Below are 13,840 nucleotides of genomic sequence, written 5' to 3'. Positions count from 1 at the left end.
CCATGGTCTGCCCAAGTCCACGCGCATGTAGACAAAACAAAGGTTGGAGCAAGATTGTACTCTAACAATACATCCATGTGTGCCATGCCCACCAACACTGCCTGTGGCATGGGTAAGTCACCCCTCTAGCAGGCCTTACAGCCCTCAAGGCAGGGTGCACCATACCCAAGTGAAGGCATAGCTCCATGAGCATAATGCCCCTACAGTGCCTGTGCCATTCACAGATATTGTAAGTGCAGTGGAGCCATTTTCAGTGCATGGGCTGGGAGTTTGTGAACACAAACTCCACAGCTCCATGATGGCTTTACTGAAGTCTGGGAAGTTTGTATTAAACCTCCCAGCACATTAAACCCATATTGATGGCAGTGTGGGATTTAATGGATGCACTCAGAGGGCATCTTAGAGATGCACCCTGAAAAATGACAAACTCTGGTGTGGTGTCTGACTGTCTCCCAGCCATCTACCACCAACAGACAGATTTCTGGACCCCTGGGTAGAAAGCCCTTCTCTCTCTGGGTCTGGAAACAAAGCACATCCTGGGCAGAGGTGTTATGCATCCTTCCCCGGGATGGGCAGGGTCCTCGAAGAGGGAGCTTCGAATGCCTGCCGCCTTTGTTAGATGCCCAGGCCTTTTGCTGCTATCAACAACTGGCTCCCACTGTTTCTGACCCCAACTGGAGGTGCGAAAACCAGAGGGGAAACCTATGCCAACCCCACTCCTCAGGTGGGGAGGCGAAGTTAAGGCCACCTCTCAGTCCCCGTATTCTTGAAGATGGGGGGACCTCTCCAAACAGGAAAAGGCCTATGCCCCCTTCCACTGGAGGATGGCACACTGGAAGGTGGCATACTAGGAGGTGTAGACACCCCAGGGAAGGGACCCATTGGTCCCAACCAGCACACCCCTGTAACGTCCCTAAATCTAGTATTTGGGGCACCCCTGAACCTTGCCTCTTCAGATTCAACGTGACAAGAAGAAGAAGGACAGAAGAGATATCCTGCAGAAGAGGAGGACAACGACAACTGCTTTGGCCCCAGCCCTACCGGCCTATCTCCTGCTCCGAAACCAATGCAAGACGAATCAGGCGTGTCCTGCAGCCAGCAGCCTCCAAGAACCCCGGGGACCTGCCCTGCCTTCTCAGAGAACACTGATCTGCCATGGACTCCAGATTTGTCCAACACCAACCCAAGTCAGGACTCTAAATCCAGCCGGATCTGCGAGTCCTCACCACTCCTGAGTTCGAGTGGCCCAACAACCCAGCAAAGTCTCCCGGTGATCCTGACCATTGTTCCAGCATTGGACGACCTCCACCGACCTTCTCCTTGAGGCCTGCAGCCTCATCCTGAAGGGTCCCCCCAATAGCGACCGGAACCACTGAGAAGAACCCGACACGAAAAGACACCCCAGCACCCACAGCCCATGAGTCCTGAGGTGCCCGACCGCAGGTGTCCTGGTGTCCAGCAATTCTTAAATTTCATCCTTCAGTCGCTGATTCTCTCATCCAGTCTTCTGATTCCAGCCTGCAGTCCTTTTCAGCGACCGACATCCTCCATAGGAAAGGATTGGGCTTCCAACACCTCCTGAGCACCCTGCAACCGACCGCCCCTATGCCGCTGGTGGTGTGGACTTGGTGCTAACCTGGGACTCCCTTTCCCCTTACCTTAAACCCAGAAGCTTGTGGCCTGCCCATGAGCAGCCCCAACTGAGGTGCCCGCTTGCCCCATTGGCTAAAATTGGCACTGTGCACCCGACTGCCCTAGTGCCGCTTGTGGTGCCACTTGAGTGCCAACCTGAACCTTGGTTCTACCCCCAAAACTCCTTTTCGAAAACCGTTTACTTACCTGGAAACCTAACACTTTGTATTTCTCCATAGGATTGTATGGTGGGTTTTCTCAGAAAAATCTTCTAAGTGTTGCACTGTTTTTTACTGAAACAAAAGTAACTTAGTGCTTTTTAAATAGATAACCTATTTACTTATTTCCTGTGTTGCTTAAATTGTGTTAATAGTTTATTTCATGCCAAACTAGAAAAGTAACTACAAAGTAATCTGAAGGTAATTTCAAGTGTTTTAGAACAGCTTGCAAACTGTTTTCTCAACTGCAAAAGTAATCTGACTGATCCTACAAAACCAGTGCTCACTGTATTTGGAAATGTAACATTGTATGAAAAGTATAACTTACCTGCTACTAAGCACACATTGGTCCTAGAAATAAAACAACAAAATAACTTTTTATACAAACAATTGGTCTGGATTTAGCCTTAGAGTGTGTGACATCATTTCTTGCCTGAGTGTGTACAGCAAATGCTTAACACTATCCTCTGATAAGCTTGACTGCTCAACCAACCTACCACAAAAGAGAGTAAGGTATTATCTACTTTAGCCTCTACTATACCTTTGGGGATCCACTGGACTCTGTGCACACTATTCCTTACTTTGGTATAGTATATACAGAGCCAGCTTCCTACATAATTAAATTGTAATCCAAAGGTGTACCCATTGAGAAACAAAGTATGTTCTTTTCAGCCACAGATAGAAGGCATGCACCTTTAGCTCAAAATGGAGGGGTGGTGGGGGCGGAAGTTGCTCCGATTTGTTGGAGAAGAAGTCATCAAAGTCGATGAAGTAACCAGAAGCCGTCCAGTCTATCCTTGGCAGCTCAGTAGGTTGTGTTTAACTTGATGAAGACTCAATCTGTGGTACATTGACTTAGACCTTGTTCTTTTCAGGATTTCAAATTGAAATGTGTGTTTCTGTACGTGTTGACTGTACAGTTGTTGTAGTTTTGGCAACAGGAAGAAGACATACTTTGTTGTTGTTCAGTGTTGTCCCATGCTGAAGGGAGCAGGCTTCATTTGTAATTAAAGCTTCCATCTTAACCTCCTGTATGGTAGCGAGAGGAGACTGGTAGCAACCCAGAAGCCCACACGGCTTACTGTTGAGAATCAGACACTAAGGGCCATATGTATCAAGGTCCCGTTTTGCAATTCTGAATTAGTGATTTTTCGCGAATTACACAATCAGAATCGCAAAACGGTCTCTATGTAAGAAATCGCAAAAAAATAGCGATTCCCAAAGAAATCGCTATTTTCATTGCGATATCTGAAATAGCGATTCCTTAATGGAAAAATTTGCAAATTAACGAATTTCCCAAATCTGGGAATCGGAAATTCAGGTGCAGCTTGATGACATCACAACCAGGAAGTGTGACTACCCATGCTGCACCTGAGTTTCTGAATCACAGACAGAGAGAAGTAGTGGTGGAGAGGGAACTCTGCAGTGGAGAAAAGAATGCAGGACACAGGAGACATGCCCAGCCAGGACACCCCCCAGCAGCAGCAGGGTGAAAACCAGAGGAAGAGGAAGCAAAAGTTTTCAGAAGCTGAGCTGGAGGTGCTGATTCAAGAAATGGTTACAAGCCATGAGCACCTTTTTGGAAAGAAATCACTCAGGGTGCCTGAGACACAGAAGCGGTGGCACATATGGGCAGTCATCCAGCAGAAGGTGAAGGCTGTTGGGGTAACACACAGGAGCGTGGAAGACTTAAGGAAGCGCTGGTACGACATGCGCCAGCGCTCCAAGGAGAAGGTGGCTGCCAGGTTGGAGCGAGCCAGGAAGACTGGTGGAGGGACATCCACTGCAACTGACTCAACACACTGGTGGAGGGAACCCTACTTCCTGAAAGCGTCATGGGCGTGGCCGACCTGGACAGCTCTGACCCCCCGGGACAAGGACAAGGTAAGAAGCATGCCATCACACCCCTGACCACCCCTCCCCCCAAAGTAGCCCCACACACCCAGCAGCAACCCAGGGGCAGGCCAAAACTAGAAGTCCAGTGCAGGTACACAAGCACACACTGCAATGCATTATGGGAGATGTAGTCGCATGCATATTACAGTGGTGCATTTACACCCAGCCAATCCCCAAATGCATGTGCACATCAGGAAAGGAAAAAAACAAGATACATGTAATCCCAACAAGTGATATTTAATAATTGTCAAGTGCAAGTCAGAACAGTAAATTAATGTGTGCTTTTACGTCCACAGCACCAACTGCAATACAGGCAACAGGCAGTGGGAGACAGGGTGATTCTCCTACCAGACCAGCGGCAGGGCAGGAGGATGAAACAGAGGAGGAGGCTAGTCCAGTGAACCCTCTCAAGCGCCGGAGGAGGAATGTTGTGCTACCACTACCCCCATTGGAGGACGAGAGCCAGGACACTGATGCGATGTCCACACTGACATTACACAGCCAGAACCACAACACCGCCCACATGCAGATCCAATACCAGTAGTCCCAACCAGGCGGAGGTCCCATGCTTCCAGCAGTGCTGCAGATCCAGGGGATGGCTCTGTGCTTGGCGGACTAGAGCTGCACAGGTACAGCGCCTACAAGCAAAAAATATTAAAATATAAAGTCACTACAAAGGGAAGTCAGGGCAGGCTTCAGGGGCATGACAGGTGCCATGGAGGCACTCTGTGCTGAACTCAAGGCCGACCGTGCAGCTAGGCGCAGGGAGATGCAGCGCCTAGACTTGTAAACACGGGCGGTGAACCGCCTGTCCTCTGCCACCAATGTTTTATCAAGGCGCAGCATCTGCATGCAGCGTGAGGTGGCGCACAACAGCCAGGACGTGGCAAGGGCCCTGCTCCAAATTAGTATGGCTGTGGATGAGCTGCAGGCAGTCCGCACTACTGGGCTAGGAGTCCTGACTCCCACTGATGAGGACGCCCTATCAGGAAGGAGCTGCATCACCCCTCCACCCACCATGGATAGGCGCCGTAGTGGCCGTAACAGTAGGCCTAGTGGAACAAGTGAGGGGGGCACTGTGCATCGCCAAACAGGGACTTCCTCCCGACAGCGCCGCTTGCGAGGAGTAGTACATGGGACCACGGGATGGGTGCAGCTACCCACTTCACATGGACACTTGCCCCTGATGGGAGACTTGCACTGTGCAGGATCATGTGCTGGACATTTGGATGGACATTGTGTGTCACTCAGCCTGTGTGACGTTAATAATCCTGATGTTAAGGAATAAAACACAGTCTGATTATTGATATCTAGCATTGTGTCATTTTCTCTTACCTATAAATAGTTGCGTGTAATCTCATCTCGCCTCTGGCGCCCAGCAGCTGCACCAACTACACCGGCTGGCATGCGTCCTGGAGCAGGCCCCTCCACATCTGATGAGTCTGAGCTCCACCGGTGTGCCTTTCCTGGTGGCGATGTTGTGCAGCATGGCACATGCTACCACTATCTTGCAACAGGTCGGTGGGCTGTATTGAAGTGCCCCTCCACTCTTGTGTAGTCATCTGAATCTGCTCTTGAGTATCCCAAATGTCCTCTCAATGGTGCCTCTAGTTGCTATGTGGGCGCTGTTGTACCGCCGCTACACTGAGTTGGCTGGATCAAGGTAGGGCGTCAGTATGAAGTCACGGACCACATACGCACTGTCACCTGTGGGTTAGGAGGAATATGGTTAAACACTGTCCTGCACATGCTATCCTTAACAAGTGTGGCCTCTGTTCAAATGCATTTACCTAGTAGATAGCCCTCCCCAAACTCCCCACTTGTGAATCTACGGTGTATCCCACTGTGACGGAAGATAAAAGAGTCGTGCGTGCTGCCAGGGTATTTGGCAACAATGTCTGTGATGATGTCTTTGGCGTCACACACCACCTGTATGTTCAGGGAATGGTAGGATTTGTGATTCCTGAACACGTACTCATTCTGGGAGGGGGGAATATTGCAACGTGTGTCCCATCTATGCATCCGATGACGTGGGGAAATTGGGCTATTTGATAGAAGTCCTGTTTGGTCTGATTTAGTGCCTGTGGGGTACTTGAGAAGTGAATGTGGTGATGTAGCCTCTGTACCATGGCATCAAGGAACGCGTTGAAAAAACGCGAAAGTGCACTCTGTGACACCCCTCCCACAGAGGCAATCACCCCCTGGAAACTACCAGATGCCAAGAGGTGGAGTGAGCACAGGACCTGGATGTGGGTGGGAATGGAGTGTGTCCTGCGTGTGGGATGTTCAAGGAAGGGTTTGAGTTCATCAATTAAATCAAGGATGCTCTCTTCATCCAGTCTGTAGTGTTTATGGCTGTCCTCCTCAGTGCGCTCGAAGATGGTAATGCGCGCACGGAATATCCTCTCCTGGCTTCTCCTCCTCTGTGCAGCAGCTCTGAGTTGCAGCCTCTTGGCTATCACGTAAAGCCCAGCCATTGTGGAAAAAACTCTGTTGCATTGTGGGACTCCTTAAATAGTTTGCACCTGGTTTCCACCTGCTCCTACTTGATGTTAATTGTGATTCTCTAAAATGTGAAATCGCTAATTGCGATTTTTTTATACATTGCATAGCGATTCCTTGTTTTGCAATTACCACATTTGCGATTTTCGCTAACTAAGGTAATCGCAAAATAAGGAATCGCTAGGGAAATTGCAGAATTCAGGGCCTCGCAATGTAAGGAATCGCTATTTTTGCGATTTCTCATTTTGCGATGCGATTGTGCTTCATACATTGAGAATAGCAAATTTTTAGTCGCAAACGCTGTTTTTTGCGATTCTCAACGTTTGCGACTAAAAATTAGCTTGATACATATGGCCCATAGTGTGGTATGATCAGATCGATGGAGACAAACCATTTGTCTCGACAGCCGACAAGGGGCGGAAGAAATATAGTTTATGTACCTTCAACATCCAGTCTAGGCACAGGCACACTATATGATGGCCCAAACTCCTTTTTTATCCACAATCTTATCTCTGACCAGATTCCAGATTTTTGGGATCCAGCAAGACCTTGCTGGAACTACCTTCCGTTCTCCAGTGGCGGTGTGTTTTTCTTGGATGTTGCTTTGTTTGTCCCGGAAGTCATTCAGTTCCTGTAAAACAGCCAAATGTTCATTGATGTCAAATGGTGTTTCCTCTGTCACTCTGCCAGCATTGTTGTGGTCTGGGACCCATTTCTTAACCCCAAACAGGATCTCATAGGGAGTAGAACCACCCAGGATTTTCTTGGCATATTGTTTAAAGCCCTCTGGACTCCATATAGGTGATGGACCTAACCGCGACCAGAGCCTAGACCCTCGCTGTTAAAGACTGCTTTAAGTCACGGTTTTTCCTCTTCACTACCACGTTTTTCTCGGGATGGTAAGGAGAAGAAAAACGCACACCCAAACTTCCCATGGCCTCTTTGTAAGCCCGAGAGCTTAACGCCGGACCCCGGTCGGAATGTAATGTGCCAACTGCCTATGTCACGATGACGACTCACAGATCCTTTATAACAGTTTGGGCGTCCGGCGATCGCTGTGGCCAGAACCAAAGGAATTGAGAACACAAATCTACTGCCACCAAGATATACTTGTAAGCCCCGTCTGATGATAGGGGCCCGCAATGGTCCGAATAAATACAAGTCAATGGCTTATTTGAGATCAGTAGAGGTGTCTGTGGTGGACGTGACCTTAGTTGAACCCTTCATCTGTTGGCAGATGTCCCATCCGAGGACAAAGTCTTTGCTCTGTTTGTAAAGACCAGGCCCTTAATAGTGTTGCTGTAATATTAAAATTGTAGCTGCCTCGCCCGCGTGTGCCAAAGCCAGACCCTCATGTGCAGCTAGGGGAAGAGGAGAGGACGTTTTTAGGATATCATCGAGGGAAGTACCTTGAGACAAGTGTGACTACAGGGGTCCCTCAGCACCTCTTCCCATGGGGCATTCCAGCCCCTGACTTGGGGTTTCAAGAAAATACCAATCTTTAGGTAGAGCTTGACAAAGATCATCCTATATGGTGGATACATCTAACCTCCTAAATTCAAAAAGAAAAGTACGTACAAACGTGCTTTCTCCGGTCTTGCACCTAGAATTTGGAAAGCGCTTCCTACGGAGATGAGAACCAATCCCTCCACTGCCTATTTCAAGAAACAGGCCAAATGGCTATTCCTGAGTGGACATGAACTGCATCATCATGTACTCTTTCTCTAGTCCCCTTGTTGACAGATTTGTCATTTATCCCAATGTATCTTTCGCTATGTATTTCTGATTGGATGTTAAACTGTTATTTTACTCTAGGGCCCTTATGGAACTATAATAGAAGAATACTTCTTGGGCCGATTACAGATTTGTCATTTACCCAAGTATGCTGTGTAGAGCCACTCTATGATTTTTTTACTGAATGTTACGGGAAATATATTGCACTATATGAGGAACTGAACTAGTAGGGTCTTCTACCCGGTATCAGACTTTGATTGTTTACTCCTTGTTGTTTTACAATGTTGACCTCAACTGTTCTGAGTTCATGCTTGCTTCTGCCTCTGTGTACAGTGCTCTGATACCCACAAGGGTCATGTTCGCTCTTTATAAAACTTTTCAAATAAATAAATAAATACATCTGAGGAGATTAGATAGGAGCCCTAATACCACGTCCTGATGAATGCCACAGACCCTCAGGGCCTACGTGGCAGAAAAATGCTGAGGACACTGATGGAGATGGGGTACTAACCCCCAAGTTCTCCACGCTTTATTTTTAATATCAAGCAAACACCTAACAAATAAAGTGTATTTGGCGTTTGCATTGATTTTTAACCTCTCACTTTATCACAGGCCCCCACTTAGTTCTTAGAAGTGCCTCCCTTTCTCCAGGTGAAGGCCTGCTCTCTACTAAACACAGTTTCTAGAGAGCGAGGACTGCCAATGATGAAGCATGACACCTGGTGGTGTGTGAAGACAGTCCTTCACATTTTTTGAGAAGCTCTGCACCCCACTTAATCAAGTGTAGCGTGCCTATCTTCACATATAGAATCAGAGATTTATTCAGGGTAGCTTCTTTTGTGTGTACATATTGAACTTGGAGGCCAGCTCACCCTGAACACCCCATAGCCTCTAATTCCACCCCTAGCTAACTCTAGGGTTAAGTGTGTGTAGACAGCTAGAATGAATCCCAGTCTGTGATCAAGTTGTTCTAGGATTTCCCTAACTTGTAGTTTGGCTTTGGTTTTTTTTTGGGCATTGTCTTTGAGGTTGTGGGGGTGGTGCTCAGTAGAATGTCATGATAAGGGGAACTGTCATCCCACCCCACACGATTGCAGTATAACACAGAAGCTAATGCTAGAGCCCACTCCTTGGTGTATGAATGTTTAATTGATTCTGTAAAGAGGTCAGAAAAGGCTGGTAAAATCACTATACACGGAAACCGGTCCTAGGATGCTTGTTTCCGGCCCAGGAAGGACCTGGCCGAGCAGTTTGGGCTGGACTGTTCCTATGGGGAGCAGGGTCAAGACTGATTTTGATATGGCTGGGTCAAAACTGGAGAGACGTGGCTAGCAAAATAACAATGGATTAAACCAAGATCTGTGACTGCGGGTGAGTATTTGAAAAGTTTCAACACTCTGTCCATCGTTTTATTTTGTGATGTGGCATTGTACACAACACCAAGGCAGTTTGATAGTGTTCTCATAAAGTTTATTCATGTAAGCAAGGTCAGTGTTTCCAAGAAACTAACCCAAGTGTCACAAATGCGAATGTGTGTCAAAGGTTGATGTGAAAAAGTGAAGGCAACTCTAGGAAAGATCCGCATACATGTAGAAATGGCAAAGTTTCTTACTCGGCCTTACCGGGACACATGACACATCGCACTGGGGTGTAATATTGCACAGAGTCCTCTTCGAATAAAAAGAGATACACATCAAACACAGTATTTGCTGCGCTGAGCTCTAGGGATAACATTTTTTCATCTTGCATTAAGCCTATATAAAAGTGCTGTATGGGAGTCCTGAAAAGAGTCACTTTACTTCTACATGTATCACCAAGAAGACATGCTGTTCCTGCAGTGGAGAGATCCTGAGAAGAGCTTCTGTTCTGCATGGATCCCACCACTGTCTGGATGAGGTGAGATTAGCTGAGCTACAGCAGTAGAGATCCCTAAAGAAGACCCACTGTTTTCCTGTAGCTCTCCCTCAGAAGAGCCCTTGATCTCTTGTGTCGATCCCTGAGAAAATCCATTGTACCCCTACAAGGAGCCTTAAGAAGATCAGCAGTCATCCTGCAGCCAGAGATTAGACATGCTGGACAGATCTGTTCTGTCTGAACCCATAACAAGAGCCGCTGGCCTGTACATAGCCCTCAGAAGAGTCATTGTTTTCCTGAAACAAGAAGATTCGCTGCTTTCTTACACACATCCCTAAGGACAGTTTGGAGTACTGTGGGTGAAAGAGGTTGTTGCTGGTGTAGGAGGTGGTCTTAGCAGAGAGGGAGGTATTCACTTCCTGAATCAACGGACCATGGTGTTTCATGGAAGTGCTCTTTATGATAAAAGTATTCCCAGATCAAAACCAGAGAGTTTGTAATTAGTCTTTGCAGATGAAGACAGGGCATATGGGGAGCCAGAGTTCTCTGCAGATGAATGAAGTGCAGAAAAAGTGTGTGAAAGGGGTTTTCAGATGTAGAGAGAGTGGCGAATGTGTGCCATGGCAGGGCTCTATACATATAAGTAAGTGGTGTTGATCGCTGCAGCGAAAGAGAGGGTATTGGGTGTGCCAGGTTTCTGAAGATGGAAGGGTTTAAGTTTACCTGTGTTAGAAATTTTGGCACATGGGAGCAAGATAAACAGATCATCTTTTCTACACAGATGGCACAGTAGGATCTCTGCACAAACTATCTATGCGCGGATGGAGAGAGGACAAAGTGTGTGTGGGTTTTTTGTTAATCTATAAGCAGTTTTACATAGATAGGGCCACTGGAATTATGCGGTTGTGCGACCATAGCTTTTTACACATAATTGTAGATTTACCGCATTGCCACATAATCCATCATCTGCCTCATAATCTGCAGACTTTGACTAAAAATTATTTTGTATCAAGCTAAAATGGTTCAAAAAGTTACTAAAAACGCAGCAAAGTGTGTTGCCACGCAGGGGCCTTTGCAAAGCTTGACTGGTCTCGTTTCTGTTGCTTATTTCTATATTCGGTTTTTAAATTGTTACTAATGGGGTTGTACCAATGCCCATACAGTGTTAAGTGTAAAAATCACAAAATAATAAATACTATCACAATATGTGCTGCATTATGCCGCATAATTAACCTTTTCTTGCTGCTTAATTTACCCAACCCTGCCGCATAATTTGGCCCTCCCATAATGCATAATTCCAGTGGTCCTGTATATAGCATAAAGGTGGCCTAAAGGCATTAGAGTTCTTTACAGACAAAGTACTGCTTAACAAAAGTGAAAAAGCACTCTTACAAATATCCACTCAGAACCATAAATGAGTGAGGATAGGGAAAGCAGGTGTAATTGTCAGAGTAGGAAATGCTCCTTCGAGGAAAGGACTACTAGGATAAACTAATCACCCTGCAGAAAGGTTGCAAGCATTTGAAAGCACCTTCAAACGCAAACCATTGTGTGTAATTGATCTCATTACATGGACATAACTGCTTTGTTCAGCTGTTCTTAAATTGTCACAAAGCGGCCAAGTTTTCCAGGTCCATGCAGGACTAGTTAGTCAAGTCCTGTTCTTTCTTAGAATTCTTGTGGTGTTATTCAATCCAGTATACAAAAATTATTATACGCCCCAGAATTCTAAGAAAAAACAGGCTGAATTAACTAGCCAGGTATGGACCTGGGAATCCTGGCAGCTATGAATGTCTTATTACTTACCGGTAATCTTCATTACCCCTGATCCCGTTGTCCTCGTCCCATTCCTAAACATAGGGGAGATCACTATCTCCGCAACAGAAAACAAGAACAGGAGCATGCTGGAATACCTAACCCACTCCCTCCCGCTGGGAGTACATAGGCGGTATCAACCCAGCATGCAGCCTGAAAATACCAAGCCAATAACCGGAAGGCCGGCCGCCAGGGAGGGAGGGAGGGGTGTTAGGAATGGGACGAGGACAACGAGACCAGGAATAATGAAGATTACCGGTAAGTAATAGGAATTACTCCCAGGTTCCTCCTGTCCTCGTCCCATTCCTAAACATAGTGGAGAATACCAAAGCAAACAACCCGGCCTTCCGGACACCCACCAACGCCAGGGGCAGCAGACCGAGAAACAAAACGGCACCCAACCAAAGCAGAAGAGAGCCCACAAGAACACGCAGGCAGGAGCACAACCAGCCACGCCCCCAACCAAGCCTACAGAGCCGAGACCCCAAAACAAGCGGGGACGACCCAGAAAGGACCGCAAACAATTACCAAAACCCCCAAGGCAAGCCCAAAGAAGGCCTAGCACCCAGAGCCAAGCCCCAAGGAAACACCCAGTAGGGCAGAAAGAACCCCCCCGAACAACCAGGGGAATGGAGCCCCAGAGAAGCGGATGCGCCACAACGGAGTGAACCTGCCAGGAAGGGCAAAAGACCAGGGAGAAAACCACCAAGGGAGAAACCCACAGCCCCAGCCACCCCAACAGGGAACCGCAAAGCAGCCACCCCAACAGGGACAACACAGGCCAACCTGGCAAAGCGCCCGTGAGAGCACGAGAGCAGGCTGAACAGGAGGCACCACCCAGGCCCAAGAAGGAATCCAGGAAGGGCAAGACAGAGAGTGAACCCCCCCAAAGCAGAGAAGCATAGCCGGAGCAACCCACAAACAACCTCACCAAAAGGCGAGGAGAAGGAAGATGAGACCGAAGAGGCACGTGAAAGTAAGAGAACAACGAATGCGACCAACCACAGTACCAACCCCAACACACCAGGGGAAGCCACGAGCAGAGCTACCAAGATGGAAGAGGAAGGAACCAGACAAGAAAACAGGCACCGACCCAGAGCAACAACCAGGAAGAAAGGGGCCAAGGAACCCAGGCAAGGCCCCCCCCCCCAACAGCTGACATCCGTGGCAATACGGAACCAGAGGCACAGAAATCCCACAGAAGGCTCAGGCAAAAGCAGGAAAGACAAGCAGCCAAGCCCAGCACAGACACTGGATGGCCGCAGCGAAGGCCACCACACCGGGAGAAGAAAACCCGGGGCACAGGAACCAGCCAGCGGACAGGCCTAAGGCAACCAAAAGCCGGAAACACAGGGAAACAAACCCAGGCAATCCACCCCAGGGAGAGCAAAAAGCGCCACCCAAAGCAGAATCCACATCCGACCAGGGCACAGCCAAGAGAGAAAAACCAAGTGCCAAACACGTAACCCGGGAAACCAACCCCAGAAACGGGAAGGAGGAACCACCAGCAACCAAGATCCAACCCACAGGCCAGGAGGACACCAAGGAACCACCCAAGGCGAACCCCAGGAAGGGCAAAACAGGAAGGACCAACAAGGAGGCCAAGAGCCCAACAACGCAGGCAGCCCAGAAAGACCCAAGAAGCCAACCGGACAACCGAAAGGCCAGCCACCCAGGAGGACCCCAACACGGAGCCGGGAGAACCCGAAAGGAGAGGCAAAGGGCCAACCGACCCAACCCCAAAAAACCCCAAACAAGAAGGGGCTCAGGGAACTGCACCAAAGCCCGCCACTGCCAAGCCATCAAGATAGGAGAAGCAGTAGGAAGACAGAGAGGGAGACTGGCAAGCCACACCCAACAACCAACACAAAGGGCCCAGCGCACCAGCCAGGCGCAAAGTAGGAAAGGACACAGGCCCAACCCAATACCCAGACGAACAGGGCCAGAACCACCGGCCACCAACAGGCCCCAAAAGAGGCCCAAAAGCACCAGAAAAAGAGCAGCCAGGGAAGGACCCAGGCATGGATCCCACAAAGGGAGGCCCAAAAGAGGGATCGCAAGGGAACAAACCCAACAGAGGCAGAGCCGAGGCCCCATAGTACCCCGGAACACCCCAGGCAACCCCAAACCAAAGGAGAGGAGTCAGGAGAGACCAAAAGGCATACAACTCCCCGGGGGCGCGGGAACAG

This window comes from Lissotriton helveticus, chromosome 7, assembly GCF_964261635.1.
Source record: "Lissotriton helveticus chromosome 7, aLisHel1.1, whole genome shotgun sequence".
Taxonomy (NCBI): Eukaryota; Metazoa; Chordata; class Amphibia; order Caudata; family Salamandridae; genus Lissotriton; species Lissotriton helveticus.
Note: the sequence above shows the minus strand (reverse complement) of the source record.